The following is a 17,688-nucleotide window of genomic DNA, read 5'->3' on the forward strand; positions in this document are numbered from 1 at the left end:
GTTTAGTTTATATATATATAGTTATATTTATATATATATATATATTATAGTTCCGATAATGTAACGGATTTTTTTAAAGTAACTATTAGACTGTTTTTCACAATTAAAGATTACCAAAATATATTTTTGTTGTAATAAGAGAAGCAGAAAAAGTATATTAAAGAAACACTGGTGTTCTACGCCAAAGGGTTAATGAGCTTTGACACATTTTAAGTTCGTCCTCTTTTGTGTATTAAGTACTATTTTTTGTTTTATATTTAATATTCAACTATTTGAACAATATTTTAACTCTTTACCTATATTATGCTTATTTCGTAATAATAACAATGTACTTAAGAAGGTAGAAAAGAAGGCAAATGATTAATCATAATTGTTTTATCATAACGAAAGTAACAAAATTTCTATTTCATGTTTTTAACCAATAATTTTATCTTATTTTTTTCCTTGAGAGCAAAAAGCAATCACCAATTTTTTAGAGAATGAAAAATCAGAAAATCCACTCTAATTAGGCTAAAAAGATCCAGACTCTACAGACTAAGATGGAATAAGTACCTGAAACACACTGAAAAGAAAACGAGAAATAGTATCTGAAACAAGTTGAAAGAAATAAGGCAAAAATCCAGGTATCATTTTAACAATTTCTGGCTTTCCTCAGGTTCTAGCAGAGATTTCCTTTTCAAAGATCCAATAGAACACAGTCGTGTATTTTAGAACTAATACCGGTGGTTTTATAACTACCATTATGTATTAATTCATGTGTGCCAATCGACTTTTTAAAAGGACGGTTCCTTTCTTATCAAAAAGGAAAAAAGTGGTATAACAAGTTTTTATTAGAACTTATTTTGCAGAAACAGGATGCAATTTTTTTTGTTCCATTTATGCAAATACTTGATATTGCGTAATGTTGGAGTGGGGATATCAAATTTGCAATTAGTTTAGTCCTTAATGCTGCAATTTTTTTCCCTCAAAAAAATGACATTTTTAGTCTAATTTTGTCCAACTGTACAAGTTAGAACCCTTATATATAGCAGAGCGCTGCGTAAAAGCTACGACAGACTTCTGCGGGAGTTAGGGCACATCATCAGGATTAAAATTGCATAGAAACCCATGGCCAGAAATGCTATCGTAAGCGGCTTGAGGTGCTTCCCCATTCTGACTTGTTCAAAAGAGCATGTAGAAACAGTTCATAATTAGGAGGCTCCTCTTGTGGCATGTAATGACATTTCTGGGCATAAGTTCCTATGCAATTTTAATCCTGATGATGTGTCTAAACTCTTCAGAAGTTTGTCGCAGCATTTATGCGACCCCCTGTGCATGTAACGTTTTGTACATTTCGACAAAAAATAAATTAAAAATGTCATTTAAAAAAATAATAATCTAGAAACAAGGAACTCCTGGATCAAGCAGTGGGACAAACTAGCCTTCGTGGAGGACTTTTTGGTGAAACTAACCGGCCTATGCGTTTTATGGAGAGGAATACCACGAAAACCTCTTGAGGATATTTTACGTCAGCACTGTAGTCAGTGTGAGCTGGAAGCAGAATTCGTACCAACCATTCACGGCTGCGATTTGAACCTGGGTCACCTCACTGAGAAGCGAAACCTCTATCCCGTGAGCCACCTCTCTAAGACCTGTTACAAAAATCTCACGCAACAGAAAAAAAAATTTTTTTTACAGGGTAATAACTAATATTTAATTAGTTAAAAACTAATATTTGGATCTAGAATCTATAACTAATATTTTGATCTAAAGTCTAGCTAAAAACTAATATTTGGATCTAAAGTCTTTAACTAATATTTGGAGCTAAAGTCACTGCGCTTTTTTAAATCGTAAGATATATCTACTAAGTAAAAGCAAATAAATACTAGCAGTTTTTCATACAGGTGTTTTTCACATCTAGACCAGTTTTGAATAACATATAACTCTGGTAGCAAAATCGAAGTGATTTTATTTTTATTTTTGGCAATGGTAAATAAATGATGTCGAATCTATGTAAAATTAATAGAAAAAGTGAGTGATAGAAAGAGTGTTTTAGTTATTTACGAGCTGCGGAATGTCTGAGCTGCGTAAATTGTCGCTGCTGTTAAAAGATGGATCACTTCTGTTACACTGCCGATTAGAAACGTTTCATTTCTATTATTTATTTTTCTTCAGTATTTTAAAACTGACAGCTCGCCAAAATTTACTCGACTTTTCTAGATTTTCCCTTCATTTACGCGCGTCCTTTACACTTGATTTATTTTATTTCGCTTTTTATTTTATTTTTCCTTCTCCCGAAAAAAAAAATCCCGGCAAATGGATAGCAACGTTTCTCGTTTTCTAAGTCCGTCAGCCCATAACACTAAAGTAGAAACTATAAATTGCTTGAAACAGCTCTTCAAATTCGTTAGCGGCGGTACGAAGCAAAACTCGTAAAAATAAAATCCGCATTGATCGAGATTTAAGTCGACAAATTTGATACCTGTCGCTCGCTTTCTAAACATTCCAGAATCGCAACCATAGATTATGGAAAAATAATGGTAAGAATTAATTTGAAGTTTGAGCCCAAAATATTTTTTTTTCGAAGTGTGGGGTGAATAATATCTATGCTTTACATATTTATCATCACGTTTAAAAATTTATAGTGCATGAGATAGTATATTGTATTTAACTCATTTGTGCCTAGCATAATTTCTTGGGGTGTTGTTCCTTTTTTCGAATGAAAAAAAATTTAAAAGTGGTAGCTCTTGCGTCGCATTAGAAGTATTTATTTTGAGGAAACGTGATAGATTTGACTACTGTCATATATTATTAAAGAAAAAGAATTTTTCAAAATTTGATTTCTCAGGAACAGTTCGACCAATTTCACACGAACTTTAAATTTCGTCATTTAAATTTGTATTCTTTAAAATTGTATAAAAAAATTGTATGCCTTACAATTCAAAATTTTTACGACTATTATTAAATATAATAATAAAAAAATAATAAATATTTACTTAAAGTTATATTTTGCAAGGAATTATCTTTGGATATATGAATTTTGTAATCGTGTGCAAAAATTTTTCCATTCACTAAAAAAGCGCACAGTGGTGTGTCAGCGAAACCACTCTTTTTAAAAAAATTTTTCTTGACGCACAATGGTCAATCTCTAAAACCAATACTTTTAAAGTAATATTTTAACTTTCCTACACTCAGATTTGGCCTTCCTTGGTGAAAAATTAAAAGTTTTGAATGCATTTTTTCTTTACGTCAAAAAAAATTTTTTTTGCCCTATAAAATAGAAAAAAATTTTGAAATATATTACTCAAATTTGTTGTTTGTGAGCTTCTTTTGACATATAAATTTTTCCCCGATGAAGATTCCAAAGAGAAGTATTAAATTTTTAAATCTATTTCTCTTGGTTTCAGAGAGACCACTATGCTCCTAGAACGTACGATATTCCTACCAGCACATGTTCTTTTTCCCCCTTTCACTCATTCAAATAGTGAAGTGGATCAAAATTTATTAGGGTTTTTCGTTAGCATGGGGCTTATGACAGGAGAACCATGTGCCTTTTATCTATTTTTATTGAAAATAAAGCCAAATACCTCTTTTTCTTATCTGAAACAAATTTGTTCTCCTCATTTGCGCTCTTTTTGAATTAGTAAGCAGTCATTTTGAGTACATGCTAAATTTATTTTCTATTATTACTAATTTTTCTGCATTTCGCATGTCTTAAAAATTAAGAATTTAAACAATTTTTTAAAATTATTATTTTGTATTGTTGATTTTCAATTACGATCAATCTTTATAATGGGAAAAATCTATCTATCTATCTATCTATCTATCTATATATATATCTATCTATCTATCTATCTATCTATCTATCTATCTATCTATCTATCTATCTATCTATCTNGTATATATATATCAGAGAAAACCGCAGTAAGATATTTACTTTTTATTAAGTTTCATTATACATTTTATTATATATTTTATTTTTATTATTATATATTTCTGTATTATTTATTTCTTCATAATATTGCATAATATACATTATATTTGTATCATATTTTATTTCCTAGAACATTTTTCGTGTTTAAAATTCATACGTGCTATTTGCACTTATATATATTTTGTATTTTATTAAATATTATATTATGTTTGTTAAAGCCAGTTTTCGAGCTTTAAATTATATAAATGACTTCAGTATTTAAATTTATTATTTAATTCGAATAAATTTCAAATTTATTGTAAAAAATGTTAAAAAACAAGTTAAAAAAGCATTATTTTCTTATCACACGAAATTGTTCTATGCGGACAGTGGTTAACCACCGAAACCACCACCCCCCTGGTGGGACAATGAATCGGAATTTTTTTCAAGTGTAATTTTCCCATTCTTAGATCCTATGCATCATAATTAATTCCTCAATTTTAAAAAAATATGAAAATTTGTATTCGCGTGCCTCAAAGGGTCAAAATGTCCTCGAGATATGATGAAATACGCAATAAGTAAAATTAAAATTAAGTTGCCCAAACTTTTTATTGTTATCTTGAACAAATTATTGTTACCACGTTTACCAGATTGCGACTACCTTTATATTTTGAAAGGTCAGAAATCCAAAACCATCGGGAAAAAAAGATATGTTTATTCAGTAAAATTAAAATTAAGTTGCCCAAACTCTTTATTGTTATCTTGAACAAATTATTGTTACCACGTTTACCAAATTGCGACTACCTTTATGTGTACGTTATATGTGATACATTTTTGTGTACAATTTCGTGACTTAAAATATCATCTGCACTAATTAATTAGTGTATTCGATGTCACTCAATCAAACCATCGATTGAGTTCTGGAATGCAAAGATTTGATCATTAAAATCAAAAAAATATTTAAGAGGGACCATTTATTTATTCTTTTTTTCTTCTTTATTTTAACATTGTATATTGCTTTTTCAAAATTAAAATGGCTGGTAATAGGAGAAAATTCCTCTGGGTTTAAATAAATATCTATTACTATTATTCTTTCGATGATACCTTTTAAACCTGATACAATTTCAAAGTACTCTTATTTTCTTGTTCAAATCGCTTAAAAAATAAAAGTGCTCTGAAAATTAATCAAAGAAATTAAAAATAGCTAGAGAAGAGAATTTCTACTTAGTTCAAACTTGTTTTAAAATTAATATATCACCCCTATAGGTATATATATTTATTTGGAAATTTATATTGGGTATTGCATATATTATTGTACATATATTTATATTGTGTATTGCATAAATAATCCACACGCTCGTGAAGGATTGGCGTTAACCCATCTGTGCCTTGTGGTCTTTTTATAGGTTTTTTTTTCCTTCCAAAAAATGAAGAGGGCCATTATATTATCTGATATTCTCGTAATTTCTACTTATAATCATTTTTAGTTCAAAATATGGCAAAATAGCAAAATTTTGTGTTTGTAGAGAATATAAAATGTAATAGCAGTAAACGTATAATTAAACCAAATAAGAAATACTTAAAGTATTTTAAAACCTATTGCAAAAGCGGATGTTCTATGCAATTGTTTTAAATATATAAATTTTATTTTTAAATAAGCAAAAATATTTAAGTTTTCAGAAAGTACCGATTTTCAGACATGATTTTGAAAATACAAAATGGTTGAATAATTTATTTTTTGGCTTTATTATAACGTCACAAAAATTGAATAAATAAATAAAAGAACATAAAAAAATTGAAAAAAAAAAGATTTCATTTTCCCCTTCAATTCGATTTATTCGTAGGAGAATTATTTTTTTTTTCATAAATATCATTCATCAGATTCATATAATCATCATATTCATCACGAACTAATAAATAGATAAAGAAATTTCCCTCTTCTTTTTCACTTTTCTTAAGAAAGTTAATAAAAATATAGTTTATTACTGACTCGTTATGAATACTTTATTTACTCCCGCTTTGAAAACGCTGACTCTTAAATTAAAGTGATGGCCAACTGAATTAATTTCCTAGACTACATAACCAAAGAATCCTTTTTAGATTTCAAAATCTCTTATTGTAGGTATAATAATATTCTGGGCAGCAAAGAGATAAAGTTTATTAGCTTCGTTGTCCCCGTAATTCGTTAGTGGCCACAGTCCTTGTTTGAAAATTCTTTTTTTTCTTCTCTTTTTTCTTATTCATACATTTATTTATTGTATTCATTTGTTTACTCAGTTTATTAACTTTTTTATTTTACTTACTTATTTAAAGGTGTCACGTGTTAAAGTGAACCTTTTGAATTAGCAGATACATACTAAAGTAACAGATATACATACAAAAGTAACGGTTCCTAATTTTTTTTTTTTAAATAAATATCATGAGATCCTCTGGAGTTGTTTAAATTTCCTCTACAAAAGACTCACCACCTCATTCTCTATTGTAGAGTCAAGCATCAATAATGATTCTAGAAGAGCAAGTTCCTCACCTCCTGACTCTGGATTTTTCTCCCTCTGCCTCAAAGAGTTTAATAGAATTTGTGTGGCGCCATCTATTAGTGAAGTCTGTAGAATTTTTATTTGCGATCGCTCTTTCTGCCTCAAATGCAGCAAAAGGTAAGTTATGTACAGGGTAAGAATAAATCCTAATTTCTTTTTATCAATAATTAAAATAATTGCCCGAATTTATTTTTATTTATTTCATTAATCTTTGAAAACTGATGAATGCGTACAAATGTGACATCAAAACACGTTTAGGTCCAGAATAAATCTTCCTGTTTGTGATTTTATACATTGTTTTTAGTAAATTTAAATTTTTTTAATTGTTTGAACACTATTTAGATTTCTTTTTTAAAATTTCCGATAAAATGATTTGCAAATCCCAACCGGCTACAAAAACTTCCTGTCGCTTTTTATAAAAAAGTAAACAGAGGTTGCGAAATATTTTCATTTTAAGTATTTATCTATCATTATTTAACAAAGTAATAAAAATATTTAAATATTTTTTAGCTGGACTATCTTCTAAAATGCCGCTATATAATGATAATGATTACTAATAATGTTTTTGCACTTTAATCATTACTGTCATTTCACTATGAGTTTAGTCGTTGTCTAAGAAAGCTCTTTTCATTCTACTCCATACTGTGTTGATGAGATGGAGTATATGGGTAGGAGAGATTGCGAACTACAACGAAATTGTTAACAATAATAATTGTGTTTAAATGTCATTGTTGTAAGCTTTTTACAAACAAGTATTATAATATTAGAAGTGACTCTAATAAATAAAGAAAGAGGAAAATTAAAGAATTTTAATCATAAAAGAAAATTGAAGAATAAAAAAGGTGTGGAAATGGAATCTTTGAATAATACCATATTTTTGTCAACCTATATCCTGAACGCTGCAAATTTCCTTTAGCATAATCATGATGCTACTGCCTATAAAACTAGAGCGTTTCTTTTTCCGTATTGTTACTATCACTTCAATAAAAATGCCAGTTTTATGAAGAACCAGTTACCCAGGGTTTACTAGATAAACGGTAAAATGAAACAATATATAATTAGATGGGGGTAAGTAAGTGCTGTAATTAAATAAAGAGCGCTAACATAGTTATCGAATCTCCTGATTTTCAAGGAATATTTTACTTTTATTTTAGAAGTAGCAACAAAATGCCTTAACCTTAATATCGTTTAATTTTATCCAACAAAAAATCGATCCTCATTACAATTAAGTAAATACTAACAAGAGGCATTAAATACATTGTTTGCGCAGTTTAAATAATTTCCCTTTACAATTGTAAAATCAATAATCCACAAATTCGAGGATAATAGTTCTTTTTATTTATTTATTTTTCTTTTTAAAATAATAACTGGTTGCATTATTATTTTATTATTATAGTTCTTGGAAGCACGCTTGTCCACAAGGTTATTTTACCAATCTAAAACTTCAAATGCACTTTTCAATGTCAGGCAACATTCCCTTCGGCTGTAAAAATTTAAATAAAAATGGTAACAATGAGTAGTCGTATTTCGATCATTTAATATATTTGTGACCACCATTGCATGAAAATTTTGAAAAAAATATGTGGAGTCGCGATGGCTAAAGGGATAGAGCTTTCGCCTTCCAATAAGGTGAACCAGGGTTCGATCCCATCCCGGTGATAGCTGGGTGTGCTGACGTGAAATATCCTCAGTGGTAGACAGATAGTGGGTTAGAGACCCCTTGCCGTCAGGCTAACTGTGGGAGGTTCTCGTGGTCTTCCTCTCCATGTAACGTAAATGCAGGTTAGTTTCATCAAGTAGTCCTCCACGAAGGCACATTTCTCCCAATACTTGATCCAGGAGTTCCCCTGCATTCTGGATTGGGTTCAAAAGTCATCAGTACCAAAAATTGGGTCGACTGTTCAACGACGGTTATAAAAAATTAAAAAAAAATATGTGAGCCATGGCATGATATTTTTGAGACAGATCTCAAAGAGCAAAAGTAAATCAGGTTATGATCCCAGTGAACCGGTGAGGTGAACTGGTTTCGAATACCAGTGATGGTTGATGGATACGAATTCCGCACCTGGCTCACACCGACCACAGAGCCGACGTAAAATATCTGCAGTGATAAAAGGATCACGGGTTGGAGTCTCTTTTCTGTTGGACTAACCGCTTGAGGTCTTCGTGGTTTTCTTCTCCATATAACGCCAATGCGTTCCATCAAAAGTCTTCCACGAAGGCAAACTTTACTCTATACTTGATCCAGAAGTTCCCTTGTCTTCTGGATTGGGTTCAAAATTACAAGGCTACGGAGGTGGATATTAGCAGTCGTAAACCCAAAATTCGGTCGGCTGCTTAACGACGATTATAAAATAAAATATATTTGTTTAAAAATAATATTAAAGAGTTTAAATGTTAAAGTGTTATATTAACGAAATTCCTTGTACCTTTAACATAAATTTTCCACCACTATTAATTTTTTTAAGGCCTGAGAAAACCCTATGCGGAGACATCAACTTGCTTCGTGTTGTGAGGTTAAATATAATTAATATTTTTTTCTTGGTTCAGTAACTTTCATTAAAACTGTTTTCCGCAAATTCGGGTTTTTAAAATTATTGTTCTCTTTACCACACCTTTAGTAAAACATATAAAACTGAAGCATAAATTTAATCGAATAAATGGCTTTTATGCTTATCTAAAGTATCATGAAAAAATTATAAAATTTTACAACATTTACCATATTTTATCACATATTATAAAAACATATTTTATTTATACTTTCTTTTTGACTTTTTGTTCTCATTTCATTTTTTTCTTTCTCATACCAGATGAGCATCTGATCAATTTTTCATGTGTTTAAATTTTTAATGTTTTGCGTCTTTGTTATCAGCAAATGCAGCAAAATATAAGATTATTCCACTCATTAAAACGAGACAAGAGTAATTAAAACGCGATAAATATTTCGCCCGCTTAAGAAGTCTAAACAAAACCTTTCTTAGAAAAAATAAAACTAAAATTTTTGATAAAAAATGAATATCTTGTTTTGATGTCTTTCAAAGTTGCCGAAACATTAGGCAGAATTAATAATATTAGTTCCCACTGACTTTTTGTACGAAACTGGGATCAAAATTTTCTGCTTCTTTCCATAGCATGATTTTAAATGATAATATCACGTACTTATAGCAAAACATTGCATAGGTTTATTGCATAATAAGACCCTAAAACATCATTGGGGGACACTTGGCGAAATTGTTTAACCATTTTTTGGTATTTTTATTATAGCAACCCTAATCATTCAGACTTCCCTCTTTATTGTGGGGTGACATTTGTAAACGATGCAGGGGATATAACAAAAGAGACTCGGGATGGGGGAGTTTTCTAGGAACATGGATTGCTATTGCATGGTTCTGCAATCAGTTCTGCTATCATAACATATGCAGTAAAGTAAACCAATTATTATTGAGCGGTGAACATCCGGAAATCAACGAAATATCAATGACTTAATTCTGATCTGGAAGTCGGTTATAACCAAATATTATTATTTTTTTTATAATGTAACAGTCACTCTTCCCCTTTTCGTAACAAAACCATAAGAGCTTTTATTATAACATAACTATTTGGAAAAATTTTAAATAATTGAAAGAGTTTTATTTCTTACTATTATAGTCTATTCCTTATTTCATGCATTTTATCCGGTTTTATGGAGCAAAAATTTTAGAACTAAATATCCATTTACACTTAGAGGGGAAAAAAATATAGTCGAAACTACCAGAATATGGTAAATTTTACTACGTCTCTGGCTCTATGGGAACACCAAAAAGTTGGGTAGTTTTTACTGAAGTGCTTTGATAATGATTTCATTAAAATTAACCTCAAAATATGCTTTTCGGAAATGTGATAAAATTCGGCAAATGTTTCAAAAATTGATAATTTTATCATGATACTTCAGAGCATGGCATAAAAACCATTAACTCGGTCAAAAATTATTTAATGTGGAAAATTACATTTTGCTAAATGTGGGGTAATGAAAACTATAATTTTTGAAAACAAAAATTAATTTCCAGTAAACGGAAAAATCCCCAAATGAAGGGTTTAATATTTTGGTTTCATTAACCAGAATTGTGTTTTTGTCCAGCCGTAGGAATTTGTTCCAAATTGTTGCTAGTATTATCATGTTTACCTTTCTTTTACTAATGAATAATGGAGAGTATGATTTAGTTCTTCAATAAAGTTAGCGCATCCTATTTGGCCTACAATTTAGAACTTTAATTATCTATAATAAATAAATTTTTTTCTAATTAATCTTACTAAACTATCATTTTTATTTTGATTTGAGAATATTATTATCTCAATTTAAAGATTGAGTTAAATTATAGATCTGCAACAATCTTTAGTGTTGCATTTATTATTATTATTAAAGCTTCTTTTTACAAGTGAATCATTAATATAAATACAGCCTGATTATTTTTACTGACATCACTTTTACTGTTTGTTTTTTTTTAAACTAAAAATACAAATATATATCTCTTGAGTTTTTTGAGTTTATAACTTTGAAATAAAATTAAGGAAAAGCATTTATTAAACAAATAACTCTAGTTTAAATAATTACCAAAAGCTTTGGGTTCAGAAACAATGCGGTTAAAATTTCTAAGAATTGGAAAAACACTCAACTTTTTATTCTTAAAACGTCCGCGAAGTTCAAAACTCTTGATATAATCCTCAACTTCTTATGTATTCACAAGCACAATCATAACTAATAAAGATTGCAAGACTAACAAGATTAATGTATTTAACGGAAGTTCAAAAAACAAACCATGACAACTATTTTCCGTTAGTTAATTAATATTATTTATTAATCACTAAACAGTTTTCATAGAAAATTAAAACTTACATCGTTTTTTTCTTCTTTTTTTTCCCCAAAAAATAATCCCTTGCTCCAAAAAAATTCTCACATTGATTGTTTTAGCTTTATGCTTTTTTAATTTATTAAAAGACCTCTTACTGGTAGACGAAAAAAAAGCCCCCCCCTCCAAAAAATAAGCTTCGTAAAAATATTTAAAAAAAAAAATTACCTCATTAATAATTATATAAATTTAACAACTGATTCAATTTTGACCTAGGCAGAATTTAATATAATTAAGCATTTATTCGAATTAAATTAGATATTTTTTAGTATTCGAATGAAATTAGATAGAAAGTTTACGGAAAAAAACTATACTGTTCAAAAAAATTATTGGGGCTCTTAAGCAGTTACAAAATTTGTATTATAATATACAACTTATTATTATAATATACACTTATTGCTTTGTGTCATAATATACAAATGATAAACTGCTATTTTTTTAAGAAGTGACTATAAACTAAAATCAACAATGAGTAAGGACGCGAAATAAAAGATCATAGATAACTATCTCTTTTACCTGTAATTACGCATAATAACGTATTTTGGCTTTTTACTATAAATATACATAGTTTTTGATTTAATCACATAGTCTATTTTATCATATAAAATTTGGGTTTCACTGACCGAATCAAATCGGACGGAAAATTTATGTAACAGTAAATAAAAAAAAAAATTTTCCGGGGCATTTTTTAAATTTTTTTTTAAGCTTTTCTACCCGTGATTCCCTCTTACGTTGCTGAATGTTGTGCATAATTATTAATAAATATACAAAATTTCTTGGAGCATCCGTTGTTTAGGATTCTTTCTTTATAAGGGAAACCGATACAAAATTTCATTTTGGCTATTTACATTAACATCTGGAAACTAATTTCATTTAATTTCACAAATAAATTAAAAAGTTAGCCAAAATCCGCTATTATGCGTAATTACGTATAAAAAAGTAACATGTCTATGATTCCTATTTAGCGTCCTTACTGATTTTTATTAACTGGTTATTTACCTATTCTTAGTTTCTAATTTAAAATTGCTTTTGCCTGCTTAAAATTTATGCATAGTTTTTTTTTTTTTTTTTTAATCTTCTAATTTTTTATAGCATCTTTTCCAAGTACAGATTCGAATATTTTTAATCCTTTCCCCATGTCATGATACAGGCGTACACAATCATCCCCTACAATATAATCCAGGATAAATACTGACGAATGTGGGAGCGTGCTATATCTGATCGCATATGAATTAATAAATCTAGCCAGTGGGGTTGCCATAGCCAGTAGTGTGTGTATGCTATAGATAAGGACACAAGGTATACCTTTCCGCTTCAAGAAACTTTTGATAAGGTACAAATGTGCACTAACACATGTTTCTGATAACAGGAGATCGTAAATCTGCAATATTTGATCCTTTCCTGCCAGAGATTCACCTTTGTTATTGGATATAATTTACGATCCCGTCAGCGATTGGCAGACTGAAGATAAATCTGACCTAAGGATATTTTATATCGAAAGTGAAATAAACGATGAAGGATGATATCAACCGTTACGCTTTATAAATGGTGTATTGACATTTGGTGTAATCATTATTGATTTTGATGATCAATTACGGATAGAAAAATCCTCCAAAAAGGAATATCAATTGGAGTGTTTTATGTGAAATTATTTTTATTTTAAATGTAGGGATACAATTAGAATTTGGAATGAAGAGGGAATTTTTCTTTTGTCAGTTAAAGGAATGCTCCAAAGGCGGATAATCTCGCTGTAATAATTCGCAAAATATACCAGAGGAAAAAATAGCTCACTCCTTCGAAAGAAAAAAGAATAAAACGATACTTGGATAGAACAATAAGGAAAAAAAGGAGAAGAAAAAGAAAAAAAGAAGAAACGAACTTTCAGAGATCTCAAAAAATCTTTACGGTTGTAGTTGCGTTTTTTTTTTTTTTTTTTTTTTTTGTTAACAATGTGTATTTTTTGAAAATATTTCAAGGCATCATTTGTTCTAAATCATGTAAGTAACCGAGAATTGCAAAAACTAAAGATCAGTAATTTGCGCTAATTTTTTTACTTTTAGGACCAATATTTGAAAAAATCATTATCAATTAAAAAAAGAAAATAGGGTTAGGAGCATTTTGAATTGCATGTAACTAAAATAGCATGTTTATAAATATCTCCATCAAGTTTCAATATTATTTTTATGAAACTTGATACATAAGTGTAAACACATAAATGGCAACCAAAAAAAATTGTATTGTGTCAAAATAATAGTCTCTTTTCAAGGTGAATTGTCCTTTTTAATTTGAGATGCATATATCTTGCTTAATTTAAATTTTTAAAAGTTTTTTTAGAAAAAAATATTGTGTAGTGAAACTTTAATTTATTTTATATAATTTATTTCCTTATATAAACTGTAATATGATTTAATTCTTGTTAGGTGTCAGATTAAATATGCACGATCAGATGAAATATAAAATATACACGAGTAAGATGTATAAATCTTGTCATGACTATTATTACTATATTTTGCCCATATTGTAAGAGGAATGTATTATTAATTAAAAAAAAAAAAGTAATTATGATTATGACCTATTAATGAAAACAGGTAGTATAAAGTATAGTACCTGATTTGATATTAATAACATTGTTTCACACTATAAAAGCAATAAGTGTAACCGAATTGCAATTTTTATATATGTTTTTCTTTAAAATTGACGTTTACATGCGATGACAAATTTTTTTAAAACATTATGAGAAGGTTTTCACAATTTTAATTATATGTATAAAGAATATTTTAAACCTATTTCATTTAATTTACAAATAAATAACTAAGCAATGTAACTAAATTTCCTTAAAAAAAGTAATTTCTGTTAGAATCAAACATCGTGACAGGAAGAATTTAAGAAAATAACCATAAAAGAATTACGTGTAAACTGTTTTCTTTTTTTCTTTTACTTTTCTTATTTTTTTTTTGTTACTTATCATTTCAATATTTTTGTTGGATTTTTCCAGCGTTTAATTAAGAACATGTTTCTGAATTATTGTACTAACTGACTTTTAAAATTTATTTTAAACGACGATTTTATATGTATTAAAAATAAAACAAAACTTTTAGTATTAAAGTATTTAAAGAGAAATATTTTTATTTTTGTGAAAACATTTAAAATCAAGTAATAGAACTGGTCCTGTTAGCAGAAAGTGGAGTTATTTTAATTGTAATTAAAGGGTTTAATTTACACGCATAAAAGCTATCGAAAAATATTGTTTTGATTTTCGTCATAAGTTTATTTACTAAGTCCGGTTAACAAATTGTTGATCTATTTATTTTGATATATTTTCATTATTCTCTCTTTTTCTCAATTTTAAAATTTTAAAACCTTTATTTAGTTTTTCATTTTATTGAAATTTCATTTCTCACAGCTTTGGAGATACTTAAAAGAACATACAACTGAACTCTTGCTTAGTAACAACCCTTATATTAAGGAAATATATATATGGATTGGAAAACGAAACTTTAGGTATAAAATTTTACATAGTGTTTCTTTATTTTTATGAAAAATTATCTTCGTATTTATCATTTATTGTGCATATACTCTTTGTTAACGTCATGCTATATTTGTGCTTATTTGAGGAGAAAGTTTAATTATGCAGTAGTGTTCTTATTATAATATTATATTTAATGGTTTTTAGAAAAATTTTCTTAGTTATTTGATTATTGATTTATGATTAAATTTGAATGAAATTATACTCAGTCAATAAAATAGAATTGATTTTCATTCGACAAAATAAGATTAAGATAAATGATAGCATTTAATTTTCCACCATTTTCTTATAAAGTTCTTGCAAGCAGAAAAAATGAAACTCAGGTTGATTTTGCAATAAATTCAGTATATCTAAAAGTGTATCTTTACAAAATATAATTTTTCGGCATAAAAAAATATCAGTTTTACTGAAAATAAATTATAATTAATAAGAGAGATTCAAAGTGACCATTTTTTATTCACAAAAAAGAAGTAAAGTATTACGTTATATTTTACAATCAATGAAAAAGCGATCAACGACAACTCTGCAACTTCCCAAATAAATTAAAAACTTACTCTAAAGATAATCAAACTTCTGAGTGAAATATTTAGACAAATTATGTTTCGTGCGGGGAAAAACTCATTAAGTCAAGCAAATCGACGTTTGATAATTTTCTAAAGAATATATTTAGAACAACTGTCAATAAATTAAAGTTATTCTATTTTGGATTTTTAGCTAATTTTCATGGCTATGACCCAATTTTAAAGGTTATGATCTTTCATGGAACTCTGATGTAAGTTTTAACCTGATTCAAATTGACGCTTTCCTTTACGAATTGAAGTTTTAAATAATTTTTTTCCTTCTTTTTATGAGTAAAAACTCATTTTAGGTATGTCAGTTACTTTCAAAGACTGTGTCTTCTTCTAAATAAACGGAAGGACTGATTTATTTAAATTATTAAGACATCTATTTGACCGTTATGACCTAATAATAAAGAAAAGAAAGAGATTTCGCACAGCAATTGATATCTTAACAAATAATTAGACTTAATGATTAAAATCCATTTAAACAAAATTTATCATTTAACATAAAAATATTTTTGTTTCATTCTTCTCCACACAGAGAAAAAGTAATTTCAAAACTACCAGAATTAAGATTTACCATGTTTCTGGCTCTATAAAAAGACCATAAAGCTCGGTATTTTTTACTGAAGCACTTTCGTAATGATTTTGGTAAAATTAATATTAAAATATGTGATAAAATTTTATAAATATTATAAATTTGATATGAGAATGGCGTATAAACCATTAATTCGGTTAAATTTGCTTTTCAGTATTGTACTTCAAACTAAATGCGTGGTAATAAGAACTATAATTTTGGAAAACAGAATTTCCGGTAAACCCTTATTATATATTAGCAGAAAAGAGGCGGACAGTTCACAGTTTTCTTTTTTTACATTTTTCTATAGAGGAAAAAGACTAGTTTTATACTAAAAAAAAAGAGTGTCGATTTGAAAGAAAATACGTGTGCATATGATAGAGTGCAAATTTTTTATAATTATTTGGCATCGAACTTATTTTATGTTAAAAAGTCAAAAATACTAAGATGTATTCAGAAACAGTTAAAAAAACTGAAACAACTGTGGGCCACTAATATAGAGGCGGACGATTTGCTAATTTTTTGCAAATCCTTTGAAACTTGCTTTATATTTCAAAAGAATGGGAGCCAATTTGAAAGAAAATACAAAAATATGCCAAGAAATATAGACAAAACTCTTAAAAAAAGGATTGTTTAGTGCGAAGAAAGCTATACTGAGAGCAAATTTATCGCTTGTAAAAAGGCGAATTTTTTATAATTTTTTGCTATGTGGAAATCATTTGAAACTGTTTTATATTAAAAAGTGAGTGTCGATTTGAAAGAAAATACTAAAATATGCCAAGAAAATGTAGATAAATTTTTTAAAAAAATGGATCGTTCAGTCCGAAACAAACTACACTGAATGCATATATATCGCTAAGACAGAGACTGACAGTTTGCGAATTTCTTATAATATTTTTCAATGAGGAAATCATTAAAAACTTATTTTATACAAAAAAAGTGAGAGTCATTTCTAAAATTAAATACAAAGATATACCAATAAATATAAATGAATTTTTAGCAAAAAAAAGTTTTGTTTAGTTCTAAACAAGCTACTGTGCCAGCATATATATAAGGCTAACATAGAGACTGACAGTTTGTGAATTTTTGGTCATGTGGAAATCCTCTGAAACTTGTTTTGTAGTAAAAAGTGAGAGTAAATTTAAGTGAAAATACAAAAATATGCCAATAAAAAATATACAAAATTTTTTTAAAAAAGGTTTTCTTAGTCCGAGCCTATCGAAACTGATAGTATATGAAGTACTAACATAGAGGCGGACAATTTGTGAATTTTTTTATAATTTTTTGCATGTAGGTAATCGTTTGAAACTTATTTTATATTAAAAAGTGAGTGTCTGTTAGATGGAAATTGCAATATGCCAAGAAATACAAGTAGAAATTTAAAAAAAAAATATTACAATCATAGCATATATATCGCTAACATAGAGGTGGATAGTTTGCGATTTTTTTAAATAATGTTTTGCAATGAGGAAATCGTTTGAAACTTGTTTTATATTAAAAAATGAGCGTCAATCTGAAAGAAAATACAAAAATGTGCCAAGAAATATGAACAGAAAAAAGGATTCTTCAGTCAGAAACGAGCTGAACTGATAGCATATATATCACTAGATCATATGTATAATAATTTTAATATTACAATTCTGATAGCATATATATTATAATTTTTTGAAAGGAGGTAATCGTTTGAAACTTACTTTATATTAAAAAGTG

The 17,688-nt window shown here is 28.2% G+C and overlaps 1 protein-coding gene and 1 long non-coding RNA gene across 10 annotated transcripts in view; one reads left to right on the top strand and one right to left on the bottom strand.

Annotated features, from left to right (window-relative positions):
• Positions 1-17,688, bottom strand: part of LOC107447498 (homeotic protein antennapedia) — a 212,723-nt gene that overhangs the window by 170,879 nt on the left and 24,156 nt on the right. The gene's annotated exons all lie outside the window — the stretch shown is intronic.
• LOC107447499 (uncharacterized) overlaps positions 1-17,688 on the top strand; it is a 167,899-nt gene that overhangs the window by 99,639 nt on the left and 50,572 nt on the right. For 7 of the 8 annotated variants that reach the window (XR_006224764.2, XR_006224762.2, XR_006224760.2 and 4 more), the window contains 3 exons: positions 450-623; positions 6,378-6,546; positions 14,719-14,816. This is a non-coding gene — a long non-coding RNA (uncharacterized lncRNA). The remainder of the gene's footprint in view (positions 1-449; positions 624-6,377; positions 6,547-14,718; positions 14,817-17,688) is intronic. The other variant, XR_006224763.2, reaches the window with a different exon arrangement.

This window comes from Parasteatoda tepidariorum, chromosome X2, assembly GCF_043381705.1.
Source record: "Parasteatoda tepidariorum isolate YZ-2023 chromosome X2, CAS_Ptep_4.0, whole genome shotgun sequence".
NCBI lineage: Eukaryota > Metazoa > Arthropoda > Arachnida > Araneae > Theridiidae > Parasteatoda > Parasteatoda tepidariorum.